This window comes from Dreissena polymorpha, chromosome 14 (genome assembly GCF_020536995.1).
Source record: "Dreissena polymorpha isolate Duluth1 chromosome 14, UMN_Dpol_1.0, whole genome shotgun sequence".
NCBI classification, from domain to species: domain Eukaryota; kingdom Metazoa; phylum Mollusca; class Bivalvia; order Myida; family Dreissenidae; genus Dreissena; species Dreissena polymorpha.
This window is the reverse complement of record NC_068368.1, coordinates 23,307,924-23,324,282: the sequence shown is the minus strand read 5'-3', so window position 1 is coordinate 23,324,282 and position 16,359 is coordinate 23,307,924. Positions and strand designations below refer to the sequence as shown.

Below are 16,359 nucleotides of genomic sequence, written 5' to 3'. Positions count from 1 at the left end.
TCTAATTTGAGGTACACGTGTTTTCAGTATTATATTTACTAAGGTTGAACTTGACATATATTGATGACAATAAACGTTTGTATTGTGCACTTGTGGATTTTAAAAAGCCTTCGATAGCACTTACAGAAATGGCATGTGGCTTAAATTATATAAAAAAGGTATAGGAGGTAAACTATTGCGCATTGTTAATGACATGTAAAATAAAGTTAAATCATGCATTAAGCTATGTAATCATTATTGTTTCGAATATGCTGTAGGCTTACGTCAAGGGTAGTCCAAGTTGTTTACGCTCTCAAATAATAAGCCACTTTTTATATTGGTAATATTTGGAGCGTACAATGGGGGAAAGACCAAAACAATGGTGGAAAGTTTTCCTTCGTTGTCTATATTGTTGCGCAAGTATGTTGTGCGCAACATTCAAGCCCCGATATCAGAGTTAATATCAACGGATTGCAATTATATTTACATACATGTGTAGATAATTCATTGCTTGATAATGTTCCGTAACACCTATTCAAATTTTCAATATCTCTCGATTCGCTCATTGTGTAGATATTTATCGATAACGCAGCCTCGATGTAAAGCATGTGGTTAAAATGGGAAGAATGTGAAGAATTAACGGCGGAAAAAACAGTTTGCGTTCTTCTGTTGTGAGCGCAGAGCGTTATATAGTAAAGCGATGTTATTATACTTTTCTGGATTAATTGAGCATTGTTTTTTTCTTAAGTGACAATTAACAATGTGCAAGTTCTGAAATAAACAGCATATATTATCTACATAAATGAATTTTGTGAACAACAAGGGTAAATACATGAATTGACTGCATTGACACAGATGATTAAAATTGTAATTACATAAAGTAACATGTTGTTAATTTATAAGTCACAGTGTTGTTTTTTCACCATTTTGGGAATGGGGCCGGGTTCCTTTGGATTGGGAGAATTCGCGGCGTTTTGACTAAAATTGGGACATTTATGTTATTGTGGTTTTGCTAAAAATGCTTCTAATTTGAGGTACACGTGTTTTCAGTATTATATTTACTAAGGTTGAACTTATGGAGATGAACCAAATATAAAGATCTAACAATATATATATATATATATATATATATATATATATATATATATATATATATATATATATATATATATATATATATATATATATATATATATATATATATATATATATATATATATATACAATTTGAAACCTTAAATTTGAAATGTTTAGCTCCCATCTGGGAAAATAAATTCTTTTTTCACTGGGAATGGGGCCGATCACCGGACCCGATTTTGAATGAAAAAAACCCCACTGTAAGTGGTCCAAAAAATTAGGTGGGTTTGAAAAGCAACTATATAGGTATTTTACTATGAAACAAAACATTATGTTGAAAAACATGTTATTAGGAAAAAGGGAACCTTTTTTGGAATAGTTTGCAAAATCACTATAATAATAAATAAAGCTAACGGCGTGGCAAAATAAATATTTTAATAATATAAAAATTGAAACACTGTTTAAAGAAAATGTTTTTGGTATGTTATTGAACGAAAGTGTAAATGAGTTATATCAGTAAGTAATTAATTTCATGATTACTCATTAATTTGTCTGTGTTTAATTGGCAACAATATTCACGGCAGGTTTAGTAAATGGCAGCAAAAAACAACAACAATCTATGATAGAATCGCCAAAGTCTGCATCACTTTCGTATGAGCTTACCGGTTAGTGGTTTAAACATATACAATTATAGTATGTTGACAATGCGATGCAAGGGGTCAATGACCCCTTACAATTTACTGCCTCCTTGCGAATAACTAGTAATATTAATTGTGTGGGCTATTTTTTTCCAGAATGTAATACATTTCTAAGTGTTTATCGGAAAAGTGACCAAGCATGCACGAATTTGAGAAACCATTCGTGGGTTTTAATAATTCTAAGCAGAGGAAGATTCTCTTATAAAGATTGTGAAAGTGGAATAAACATGATGCGCATTAAAAGATCTTAAACATACAAGTAGTCTTTTTGGAGGAAACAAGCGTGCTTTCTCACAAAAGCAACTGCACGCGCTTTATTTAAGGCTCCGTGACTTTTCCCCCATCAGTAAAACAAAACTCTTGCACTGAGAGGAGTTTTAGGGCGACATGTCGTTTTTTGATAGTGGACAAGGCTAAAGGTAATCTAAAGACCCCAATATATGGAACAATTTTGACAGAGACATGATTTTTCTCAAAGAATTAGAGACATACAAACGAAAAACGGTAATGGCGACTGGTATATGCTGCCTACTTCGAATGGGCATAATATGTTTTATAAATGAAGCAATGTGTTGATTTTTTTTTATATAACTTTCATACAAGGTCATTATTCTGAACAATACAGTAGAGTGTGAAGTATGTACGCTAAATAGTGTCGGAGTACTTATTCGAAAGTTTGCCTCACAGACAATCGTGCATAATAAAACCAACATGATTGGTATAGACAATACACATGCTTTAAGAGGATAATTTTGCCTAATGCATACAATACATATTTACAACGCGATGCAATGCAATACACATGAAGTGGTTTACTCTTTATTCCAGTTCACAGGAAATATTTTACTGATTTTATGTGTTTTTAATTAGGTTTTAATTTAGGTCTCTAATCTAATGAATTTTATTTTACTTAAACCGCGTCTCATACATGTATTTGATAATGTACGATTGCAATATGCTATTACAGGGGCGTCGGAAGCAAATTGACATTGGGGCGGCGGAGTGGGTGGGTATGGGAGGGGGTATCCCCCTCTCGTTTGCAAATTTTAGCATCAAATGGCGCATTCTGGTGTGTTTATGGACCAACTAATTGTTTAAAATAATAATTCAATACTGCTCCAGCAGCTGAAGTTTCACTTCTTTATACTGATACCTGACCTTATAAATATCTATTGCAGGCATATACTGATTGACAAAAGTTGTGACAGCCAGACAAACGATGGAGAAGTAATCCCTATATGTCGCAGTTTGTGCTTTGTAGCAGGCGACACAACAATAGGGATCATGTTGGTTGAAAGAACGCTCTTCGGGAATTTTTTCCCGAAATTCTGTTCTGGTTATTTGAAATTCATTAAGTTGGTTTGGAGTTGACGTATTGAAATGTCACAAAAAGGTGGTAAAAATATTAAATAAGTTTTTTAGAACTATCGATTTACTTTGTGTTATTGCAATTAATTCAGGTACTAGTATCTTGATCCATCTTCCATTTTGTAATAATTGAGGACTATTGGATACCGGCACATTTGTTTCATGTCATTACTTTCCTTTATATTAATAAAAAGAAGCAAAGGCTAAGATCATAACGACAATTAAAGTTCCCATGTTTAATTACTTAAGAATAAAGGGATTATCATTATAAAAGAGACCGATCAATGAACAACAAAATTGACACGTATATTACCGCGGGCGGGTAATGACCATCAACAATACACGTGTCATAACCGCGAAAGCGTGATTATCTTGATTCGTGGTAAAGATATTTTCAAATATACGGGTTTTGAAATTTAAAAAAAAAACGAAAACAGTTCTTTGGCGAAATTTCCTTTTTGCCGAAAATATTTGGGCGGCGGCCGCCGCCTCTGCCGCCCTAGCTCCGACGCCTTTGTATTATAAAAATACATCGACGTTTCAAAAGAACATTTAAACTTATATTTACTTTTGAAAAGTACTCGGCATTATCAAATATTTTCTTAATAGTGACTGCATTCTGTTCGATACGTTGTATTTTAAACTTATTTTATTACATATTTAGTTACCTAACTGTAATATTCGACTTTTCACAAATAAACGGACCATATCCATTAAAAATGAAAATGGGTCATCCTACCGTATTATGAAGACGCAAACACAATCAGACGAAAACTCGGGTGCAGGACACCGGGCGATCACAAATATTGCAAACCTGTTCTTTGCACTCGATTGCGCTAAAATGAGCAACTGCATGCCGAAACAAGAAATATCGCTTATCGGTGTCTTTGTGATGGCCAAGATTAAGTGTTAAGTGAGTTTGTGTAATGACATTCCGGCAAAAAGTCTATATACAGTTCTTCAGCCGGCTAAAAAAGATTGTGCCAAGAAAAAGTTATAGCTTGACTGCTTTCTTTAACTGATGTGTTGATACAACTTTTGCAGAATTAATATCTAACTTTACAACAAGTAGCTTTTAACATAAATGGTACCAAACTTGGCTGAATAGACGGCGGGCAATTCAATTAAAATATACTCTTCATATGAGAGAAAATAATGAAAAAAGAGAATACACTCACTTTTGTCAGCACACATGGAGGATTGTGTTTTCCTGGAGCTATTGGGAATGAAAACTTGTTGTCAAAATGTTTGCAGTTCATCATAAAACTGATGATTCCGTTGAAGTCTGTATCTTGAACTGAAGTATTTCCGGCATATCCGTCTGGAGGAAAATATGCCTTGGCCAATTGCCATGGATTTGCTGTCCATTGTTGCGCCATCGTATTCTTCCATGACGGTTTGTTAAATTTATGCTGCTTAACTATCTCGTCATGGACTTTATTACACACATTAACAGGACATGGTCGTGGTTGTTTTGCCAAGGTATCATGCATTGATTTACATGTGTTATTTGCTCCTCGATTATTGCATACGCCTCGTGTTGGGCATTTCACCAACTTTGCAGTGTGACACCCTGAACACGTGGTACGCGACTGAATACTTAACCAAACAGTGTTGTATATGTTTGCGTGAAAGGTGATAGCCTCGCTCCCCACAAATTGTTCTAAACCAGACTTTGCAAAGTCAATTATTAGCCACGCCTTCAGCCAGTTTGTCTTTTCCTTCTCAGTGAACACAGAGGATAGAGTCGCCATAGTCTTATGTCAGCCACATCCCAGAATGCAATAACGTTTGTATGTATTTATTTAGCCAAGTGTTTACATGCGAAGTCCCTGTAAAACATACATTAGTTATATGCGTTTAATTCCAATAATAAACAATTGTGGATAAAATAGTAATTCTCAATAATAATGGGAAAGTTTGTTTAACCATATTTTCCATGTGTTAAACTTGTTTGGTTTTAAAAACCGTGCTGTCGTTTAGCATTTTCCAAACTTAATACGTACAATTACATGAGATATGGGCAATACGCGTTTCAGTACTTGACAAAATGACATTATTTTGGACATAACGGTTATATAAATTTGAACATGTTGTTAATTATTCCATAGAACATAAAGATTATGAATTGGTCATGTTTTATACTTTTTTATTCTGTCCGAACTATCTTGTGACTTCAACCTGTAGTCGAGTTATTTTTAATTATTTAGCTCAAGTTAAGAAGACATATCAATTATATTGTGAATTGTAAATGTATTATTACTTCAGCCAACTTTTCATAAAAACAGTGAGTTCACAACATCATAATATTAATAATTGCAAACCTGAAACAAAAAGGAACAACACTGTTTTGAGAAGCGTTTTCGATGTCTGTGATATAATGGGGTGTCTGAATATTTGAACCCAGCCAAGATATCATTCAAACCATTATTCTGAGAAAATTTAACGAAAACAAGTTCCTATCTTGTTTATTAAAATCGATCTTTCTAAAAGCTGATGTATGTTTTGTATATACTTTAAACGCAAGCTGTTATTGTATATTTCTGTTAATGACGATGAGCTTTATATGCCTAAAAAATTAAACACTATTATGTTAATAAAGAATAGATACAAGAGGGCAATGAGGGTCCTTTAACGCTCACAGGAGGACAGTGACACGAATTGTTGAAAACTTCACCTGAAAATTTATAGCTTGAATAAGCTGTTTTATAACCAAATTCTACCTTTGCCTTCTAAGTGTTACCATGACCTCTGAGATAGAGAGACAGGTTTTATACACTTTATGCCGTGCCCTAAAGGTTGTCAAATAACCTAATTGAAGCATTAGGAATGAAACAGTTACAGTCCATATTTTCTAGTTTATAACCGAATCGGATTTTAAATGCGACCTTTACCTTTGCGATAAGGACATGTGTGTAGTACGTTTAACGTCAGGTCATGAAGAAGACCATTAATTCTAAGTCATTTTGAAATCCATTACTACATGGCAAAATTATGGCTAACAACATAATTGTAAAGCTGTTTAAAGCTGATCAAATGCGACTTTTGACTTAGATTGATAGATGTTTCCTTAACAATTTAGGTGAGGAGAAGATATGTATGCATGAGATGCCTTCTCCTAACGATTGATGATTGTTATAAGTAATCTTAAAATTTATAAGTAATCTTAAAATAACATCACGAATAACACATGACGTAACAATCTGTTTTATAATCAACTATGATCTTTGAACTCGTCCTTTGAGGTACAGAGACACATAAAATAAGCCATTTGTCGTCTTCAGATGGATTGCATATGTGCCAAACTATTTCAAAATTGACCAAAACGTGGACAAGTTATGGTTTATATATGATTTTCAAGCAGATTCAAGCGGATGTATGGCCTAATGTTACTTTTGACCTCTACTTGCGACCTTCAACTTGGGCTAGATTTTTGTAGTTATTTTGTCAGTGCCAAGTTATTTCATAAGACCGTCGTATATGGCAAAAGTTAGCTGGGAGAGGGATATTCAAGCTGAAGTACGGCCACACTTGACTTTTAACCAGTATAAATGCCCTCGACCGTTGAGGTTGGGTGACGGCTGACGCGTTATCTTATGATGGTATACATATGCGCATCGATAAAGTAAGGATTGAGACATGAAATGTACAGGATGACAGACATATAGTGCAACTGCTAAAGGCTGCCTTCTCAGAAAAAGGTTTTACAAATATTCGTACGTCCAATATCAATAAATGCAAATAACTATTATTAAATATAGCCGTCAATTGTGAGAAACTAAGTATATTCTTTATTAAATACTAAGAAGAGTTCACATCTTACCTAAGTTAATTTATGACAAGAGTGGTAACAAGGTTTTTCTCAGAGTTAACATGCTGCCTTAGTTTTAAGTTTTAAAAAAACACCTTACCAAGATTCGAACTCGGTCGAGGAAATGTCATTATAACAAATATTATTAAGATTGGATAATCTATGTGGCCTTTATAGTGGTAGCAAGCATTTTCTAATGTTTGGCTTGGTAACCTAGTTTTATACACGTTTAACCGAGATTTTATCGGTATCAATTGAAGGAGTCAACCTTAAATATTCCAATATAATCCATTTGATGAAGTTTTATCAACACCAAGTCATTAATGTGGCTTCTAGAGTGGTACCAAGATTTTTATAATTTTACCCGGAATCTTAGCTTTTGGACTCACGTTAACCGGATTCAACTTTGTTCTAGATTGAGTAAAAACAATAATTATTCCCATCTTTCATTAAGTTTGTGTACTCAATGTGGCATCTTACAAGCTTTTTAAAACATTTGACCTGGTTACCTAGCTTTTGGATGAACATGACCAAAATTCACATTTTGCACGATATTGCGTCTCAGTAAGTTTTACGATTGAACCGTTAATGTGACCTCTAGAGTGGTAACAATGTTTTTTATAACATTTGCCCTAGTGTACTAGGTTTTGGACGCACGTGATGCGAATTCGAATGGGGCAAAAATATTGTCAAGGTTAACATTCTGAACAAGTTTGAATGAAAAAGTGACCTCTAGAATGGTAATGCGCATACATAACGACGACGGATTTCAGACAAATATTAATCACAATAGCCCCCTTGAGCACATAATTCTCATTTGAGCTTAACAATAAAAATAATCTCAACCCTACTTATGCATCTACAATGATAAATAACCACTTTGAATATGTATTGACCATATATAGTTAACAAATTTTTTTTTCAGTTTTGTTTTAATAAATCTGCAAAACAAAACCATAATGTCGTGCACGCTTTACCTGAATGTGCGTGGGTTCAAGATATATCTTAGAAAGACGAAGTGTCATAGTAACTCTTACTTTCTGATCTTTTATGTTTTACTTCTATTGTTCGAAATCAAAATATACTGCTTCTCTCATTAACAAATAAATCACAGTTGCATACCACAGTGTAAATAATTAAATGACACCCTTAGGAAAGGTGATTTATTAATATGCTAATGCTAAAATTAGCTGGCTTCTATTATTTTGACATGCAAAACCTTGCATCATGATCAATTTAACAAGTAAAAGATGACACGATATTTTATCAATAAAGACGCAGTCAATAATGAGTATGTTATAATGTGACACTGTATTTTTAAGTTATAATAAACCAGTATATTTCCGACTAACGCATCATATATGAGTTCTTTCATAGTGTTTTTATTAAACCATTTTCGAAACGGGGCCTTGGCCTTTTTGAAAGATGAAAATCGCGTAGTTTTGAATCAATAAATTTTATATGGGAAATCAAGTAATTTACAAGCAATTTTTATTATGAATATGATATTTTTGAATTCCTATCATAAGGTATGACATTGACATTTAAGATGATTACCTGTTTTTAGTATTTAAAAATAATATTGTAAATGTTTACATATGTGGCTCAATTTAAAATCCTTAAATTCATGAAGAAATAACAATTCGGATACGCCTGACATTTCCATTAACTTCTTAAATAATGTCCTGACCCGACGCGTTTGTAAAGACAATAAACATACATAAGCTGAAGTTTTTATGCTTATGAATGCAACTGGAGCAATACGTTAATTTGACTATCGAGTTGAATTGAAAAACAAAATGATGTAAAGTATACATTTACGTCAAATTTTTTTGTAATGAAAGTGATTTTAACCAAACACAAATGTGTTAAAAAACTGCAGAATATTTCTTGTCAAAACATTTCTCTTCAAATAGCATGTACATAAGACCACCCTGTTTCTAAATTTTGTATACTGTCCGCGTGCGTTGCGCATAGGTTTGAACTTTTTAAGCCAAAACAAATCCACGTTGATTTCAACTTGACAATTGATTTTAAATTGTATTACACAACAATTTTACTGTTTTGCCGTTCTAATAATAAAGTATACGGATTATGTTATCCATATTTGTTTCAGCGTTGTTTAAAATATAACATCTGTACATTCACAACTTGAAGTATTTATACTGGCACATAGTTAAAACCTGTATGGTATTATATAGCTTATTTTAATGACTATATCATACGACGTCAATGTAAATTGTTTGCATTTATAAAGTGTTTTTGTTAACTTCAGGTCCCTCGTAGTTTTCAGTTATCACGGCGATTAGATTAACAGCTCATACGTCTCCTTAGATAGCTGGTATACCCGTACTAAATTCACATATGCTAGTAACTCATAACTGCTGTGCGTGAATCAGAAGTAGGAGGACAAATGCATTCGATAGGATGTCATCGATATGATGAAAATCATATGCAGATTGGTTCGATCTTTGCATTCTGTTTGATCCAAAAACAGATATCAATCAAAAATAAACTAAGTTTTAAGGGCATTTTTTGCCTGCTTGTTCCTTTTAGTATTATAAAACCTGTGTATTTCAGTAGTCATACTTAATTTTACATATCTGATTACCTTTGCGACTAGCAGTTGCGCAATTAAAGCATTGTTGACACTGTGCCAGTTTCTTTTCTTGCGCAACATTTTTCATTGTCAAAGGACATGTTTTTGATTTCCCTTTGACCCATCTGTTTCGTGACAGGTCATGTAAAATGGTAATTTAATATAACAATGGATATTTAGACTTCGAAAAAAAATACAAAAGTCTAAATGACAGGCTAGATGATACGGTAATAAATATATATATACATGGATTCCGCATTCAATGGAATAAAAATGCACGAGAGGTTCTATAAATTTGTGAATAATTGAATTGATGTTTCAATTCCTGCTTGATGATCTTCGATTAATCCTGGATTGACCTATCATCAAGACGAGCTGAAATAGCTCCGTTAAATGAATTGCATTCGCGATTTGATCTTAATTCGTTAATTCATGTATTTTTAATTCGATTGGATAAAAATAAATGATATGTATATTGAACTTCTATTTCAACTTGCAATTTATTATGTTATTGAATTTATTGTTTGCAAAGCAAAAGTTTTCAGACTAAACGGAAGAAAAACAAAACTTTTAAAACAAACAAGCTAATTTTAAATGAGGATGTGTGTCCGTAGGAAACATATATATTTACATTCACTTATGTATGAAAACTCTTATCAAAATATAGAAAATTGAACCCAAAGTCGCAAGTGCTCATGCTTTTTAATATGTTTAAAATGTGCATAAATCTAGCGGAAATACTTGTTAATTAATTTAAGTAACACGTTTATTTTATGTTTACTAACAGCAATTCTATTTGAATCCATGCTATGTAAAACGAATATTCAAAAGACCCAAGCACACATGATCACTAACTAATTAATATTTTCGTATGTTTCACCACACTTATAAAAAAACTTTTTTAGTTACGGGCGACAAAAAACTCCGAAGGATTGACGGACGGATTGACAGAGAAGTAAAAATCTATATGCCTGCTGAAAGCTTGTGCATCAAAGCGACCTTGCTATTAAACATAAAAAACAATTTATGCATATTGATGTGTGATCTGTAGATGAATAAAAACGTAGAGTATCGGTCACGCGCAGCAGTTTGCGCTCGACTTTCGGAACACTTTTTCTTAATAGCCATATCTGAAAAAAGGTACCGAAGTATGAAAAATTTAAATGTATCCAGTAAACATTTATACATAAACAATTTACACGTTCGCTTTTTATCTTTTTTATATAAGACCAAAATAAATTAATCAAAAGCGTAACATCAATTAAAACTTCAGGCATTGTAAGTACACATCAAACTCATGTATTCAACTTCGAATAGAATTGTCCCTGTAAAATAAGCAAAATGAAAATATGCCTTTTATAACTATGCAAGCAATATTTCTGCATTCTGTAAAGTATTGTAATGTAAGGGACACAACTCGTATTGTCTGTTAAAGCATGCAGTCATGAGTTACTTGTATTGAGGTTTATATCTATGTGAATCTATGAATAAAGTCTGTTGTGAGTTACCCACCGACGAGTTCAGAGTTATTACACATTCAACACGTTGATTTCGTCTTAACAGTACACCGAAACATGATAAATCAATTTTACCTCTGTGGCAAAGAAAGAGATTAAACGTTTGGGTCATGACGAGTATTGGAAAGCGGTTACCTGATTTCAGAGATAAATATTTTGTCAAATATTTAACAAAATGACCTAGATATGGTCGAGATAAACTTTAAGACTAGATTTCAGCGTACTTTGGTTACATATTATTACTGATGAGTATTGATAAGTTTTATCTAATATTTAACATGATGACCTAGTTTTATGATATTTTATGACTTTATTTGATTGTATATTTCCTACATGTTAATGATTGGAATGGTTATATGCATTATCTGTTAGAATAATGCTCTTCATTACGATCTTTATTTAATTACCATCGGTTAGAATATTTATGGAAAAACACAACTTCAAAAATATGCCAACATTATTTAATATGTCGTACAAGATTTACAAACTATATCTGATTGAGCTATCAAGAAAATTGCAACCGCATTACACAACGTAAATAAATGAACTTATTATATACTCTGTTTAAACATCTGTAAGGTCCCATAACTATGAATCAAGTAAATCGGATTGCCATTATAGTATACACAGCTCCTATTGTCCTATTGGACTTGAAGCCAGGCAAAGGGCAATTTAAGCTCCCCTGACATGTTATCTTGCAAATTGATTTGTATCCAACAAGCGTTAAAGATGGTGGTGTCTGAGGAGGCGGAGCTACATGACAAACAAACCTATGAATAAAACAAGTGATACCTTTAATGTGTGTGCCTCAGATACAAACAAATAAGGATTTTATTTAACAACCACGTAGCCAAGAATACACATCTTAAATGATTTTGTAAAGTCTTAATAACAACGTATACATATGCTTAAAAATTAAATCCCAAAGAATTGCATTCACACTTCGAAATGAAAATCACATATATATATTGCTCTTAAGATAAAATAATGCTCATCATCAGTCGTACGTATGATAACATAGAAAGACTCCGGGTTAAATAAACTAACTCGAGTCCATTTTATAGCTATAACCAATACTTGTGGTCTTTGCCTAGATTATGAGAACACTCCTCAAGTCGAAACAAAATCCGGAACATACCGATAATATCAATTGTACCGTTCAAACCTTTAAAATTCTACATCTAACCCCATCATTCTAGTATCCGTATATTTACTTTAAAAAATACTCTTTGTCTGGATAAAATGACATAGCTTAAATGTGGCAAATCAATATTATTTACATGTTTCAATGCAACATTTAAGGTTGAGCTTTAGCTCTCCACTAATTAAGATAACGTATATGCTAAATCTACATAAAACAGTCATCGGTTTACTTACATTTTTGCGTCATGATTAAACAATATTTGCGTCATAATAATACAATATTTGCGTCGCAATAAAACAATCACCAATGCTTTCACAGCTTTAAAATCAAATATTGTTTACATAGTTGGCAGAAGTAAGAGAAATCTAAGAAGTGTTGATTTAACAGTTACGATTTGTAATTTGATAAACATATAAACGTTAAAAACGAAAACAAACAAGATACGGTAAAAACGAAAACAAAATACAACTTACCTCAGCATATATATATAAAGTCATGAATCATCATCCGTGAGAAAGATCTCGTGTCTAATTAATACACCCAATGTGTGATCCGTCTAATGTTATAAGGCTGTATACGACGCGCGTTGAACATGTGCCAAACTTTATGCCGCAATGTGGACGGAAAGAGTATTTTCAACGTTCATTTTGTTTGCAAAATCACATATTGTACAAAAAGTTAACTTTTTCAATATTATTTCACCATCCTATCAATCACTTTTTATAATGAATTTACCTTTGTAAAATCATGTCCGAAACGAAAGTAAAACTAGATTTATCACAAACAGCTATCTAAAACAGTAACAATTTGTTCACTTTCATGAAGAGAACCGAATAGAGAAAATTGAGTATGTATGCAATGCAGACTGTAATTACCGATTGTAGTACTAGATAAAAGGACCTGAGACGACCTGTTATAATATTGAACTTGATTTTTGGTAAAATTAATGAGTGGTTTGATTAGTAATAATATTAAAAGTTTTCTTTAATACACTCGCTTTATTTATTTGTAAATACCATTTCCAATATTAACAGTTCTTATAAATTAACATTCGGTGTATCATAAAATTATGAATTAATATTAATTTAATTTATTGTTGGAATTGTTATTTATTTTATACTACAAAGTGTGTATTGTATTCATTTATTTTTAATTATTATCCATTTCATGATAATATAATATAATATTTCGTCAATATGATTCTTGTGTAAATCTTAATTAGTCTAGACACAAACATTTGAATTGTGTATTCCTCTACCTGCACTGGCAGGCGGGCGGTCACGGGCGGGCGGGCGGCCGGGCAACGGGCGGGCGTGCGGGCGGGAGGGCGTGCGTGCGGGCGGGCGGGCGGGCGGGCGGGTGGGCGGACGTACGGACGGACGGACGGGCGGGCGGATGGACGGAGGGGCGGGCGGGCGTGCGGTCGGGCGGTCAGGTGTTCGGGCGGGCGTAATGGCTGGAGGGCGGGCGGGCGGGCGGGTGGGCGGAAGTACGGACGGACGGGCGGATGGACGGAGGGGCGGGTCGGCGCTTAAATTCACCTTTAAATGATCGCATTTTTATTGTGAAAAGACGGCCCTCTTCTTCTAGTCATCATTATCTTAGTTTTGCTGATATTAAATTCAAGCCCCCAAACATATTCACTTCAGTTTTTAATACTTTGTTGAATGTCAGATACATAATTCCCGAATATTTCCATATCATCAGAAAAAAGCATTTAAGTATAAATATCAAGTCATCATATCTAAAAATAGTTCAAGGTCATCTATACATTGATAAAAAAGCACCGGCGATAATCTGCCTGTTGGAGACCAATCGCACAATTAAAGAAATCCGAGTATGCTTTTCACTTTTTGACAAAGCATTTTTCTTGAGAATACATGCCGTTAACCATTCTTAATAATTTACCGTTAATGCCTGCGTGTAAAAGCCTTAACCATGTTCCATTCAAACAGACCGAATCAAATGCACGTGTCGTGTCGATAAAACAACAATACAAGCGTCCGTTAGCATTGACAACATATTTTTTACAATTGATTAAGTTCACAAATTGCGTCAATAGCCGAAAGGCCCTTTTATACTCCGAATAGTGCGTCACTTAAAAGGTTATTATTCTCAATCCAATTATTTAAACGACTATTTAGAATGCTCGTAAAAAGTTTGGAAATGCATCTTACCATAGTTATCCTCCTATAATTACGGACATCGTCCTGGTCGTTCTTTTTCAGCCAGACACAATGAAACCCTTTGACCATTCTGTAGGGAAATACCATGAATTCATCACAGCATTAACTATCTGTAACAGATATGATGATAAGATATCAAAACTTTCAATGAAGTATTCGTTTAAGAAATAATCACAACCACACGATTTACTGCGTTTGAGTCGATGAACTGCCTTTTCTGATTCGTCTATTGTAGTTGGACTATCTAGTTCTTCAAATATGCCGTTATCAGTGTTAACATTATATGAACTACACAATTGTTCTGCTTGGGTATGAAGTGCGCTTTTTAAATCGTTCTGGAGAGAAGAAAAATAATCATAAAAATCATCAACGGATAACGAATCACTTTTGTTGGTTTTATTTTTGCTAACAAGCTTCCAAAAATCTATAGACTTTGAGAGTCTCAGGCTTATGATTTCATTAACTGTTTTGCTTCGTTTGTATACGGTTTTCATATTTATCATAATCACTCTATTGCTATCTGATATGCCTTTATTATACACATGGATCCCATTAGAACTTTAACTTAGGTATGTTTTGCTAGACGGAACTCTTTATCAAACCACTTTACTCTCTTAAAGGATGTGTAATTAGGGTTAGATTGCCGACGTTGAACGGTTTTCGAAAATAAAGTATCACCAGCTTTGTTTAGTACTTTCGAGAATCTCTCCACGCAATAATTAATACTGGCAACGTTATTACAATCGAAATCATCGCATATACTGTTTAATGGATGTAAATTTTAGATTATATTTTGTCGAAAATCGTTTCGATGCTGATCTATTCAGATCATGCGTGTTGTAATCGATTCATTATTACTTATTGATATTACAGTAGTCCGTATTTCACGTGATATAAAATATTTACGGCCAATTATCTGACCATTCTGAGTAAGATTCGACATTTAAATGAAACTATAAGACGTAACAAGTAATCAGTGAGACTAGAACCACGTGAATTCATGAACGTCAAAGCGCATAGACTATCATCGCTTAATCTGCCGTTAGCTATTTTCAATGAGAGCGATTTGCACATGTCAAGAAGCCTCGTACCAAAACAATAACTGTGTCAATCCATTGAATTTCGTGGAAGTTACGAATAACTTATGTAACGTTGGTCAATTAAAATATTAACTTTGCGGTCACAAACAATAAAATCTCGCTTAATATTTACTCGAGCGTTCCTATTGCCATCTTAAAACACCTAACCATTTGTTTGAAATTGATAATTTTCATTTTATAAGATATCAAACAGTGATAAACCTCGAAGTTTCATTATATATTTGACATATAACATATTGAATACACAACAAATGCACTTCTCTCATCACAGTAAACCCGATTTATAAAAGTACGGGGCGTGTTGCCGAACTCCGCAAAGAAGTATTATTTTTAGACGCCAGTATTAAACACCGTATTGTCGCAACTGTCTGGCTCTGCATTTCTGGTGCCAGACAGTACGAGGGTGGTTAATAACATTAGAAAGTGTATGCTACACATGTTATTAAGGTTAGGCCTGGTATAAAATGGTTCAGGATCACGTGACTTTGTTGACTTCACAATTAAACGTTAATGGATGTAAACACACCGGTAAGTAGTGTTTTTTTTCAAATAGCTTTTTAAAACAATTTTTCTTAAGAATTTTAAATAGTGCAAAAATGACAGTTTTTATGCTGCTTATGGCAATATGAAATACGTCAGAATTACTTTCTTTAATAAGCCTGTGGATATGCTGAACGCAACGTGAAATTTTGGCACTGATTTCAGACGTATTCAATGATTTATTCTTAAATTTTAAGATATCGGCACACCTTTCAAGAAAATCTGTCTTTTATGCATTTAAGATTTTTGCAAAAGTATTTCAATAACTTGAGATATTGTTGCGTACTGCTGTCCCTTTTTGTACTACACTGTATTGACTTACTTAGTCATAAAAAAGTTT

The 16,359-nt window shown here is 33.4% G+C and overlaps 1 protein-coding gene across 2 annotated transcripts in view; it reads right to left on the bottom strand.

The window, feature by feature from the left end:
• The window catches only part of LOC127859035 (uncharacterized), a 29,222-nt gene extending 24,311 nt beyond the window's left edge, over positions 1 to 4,911 (bottom strand). For both annotated transcript variants that reach the window (XM_052396420.1, XM_052396421.1), the window contains exon 1: positions 4,301 to 4,911. The gene's annotated coding sequence lies outside the window, so the exon portion shown is untranslated. The remainder of the gene's footprint in view (positions 1 to 4,300) is intronic.
• Between the last annotated feature and the right edge of the window lie 11,448 nt (positions 4,912 to 16,359).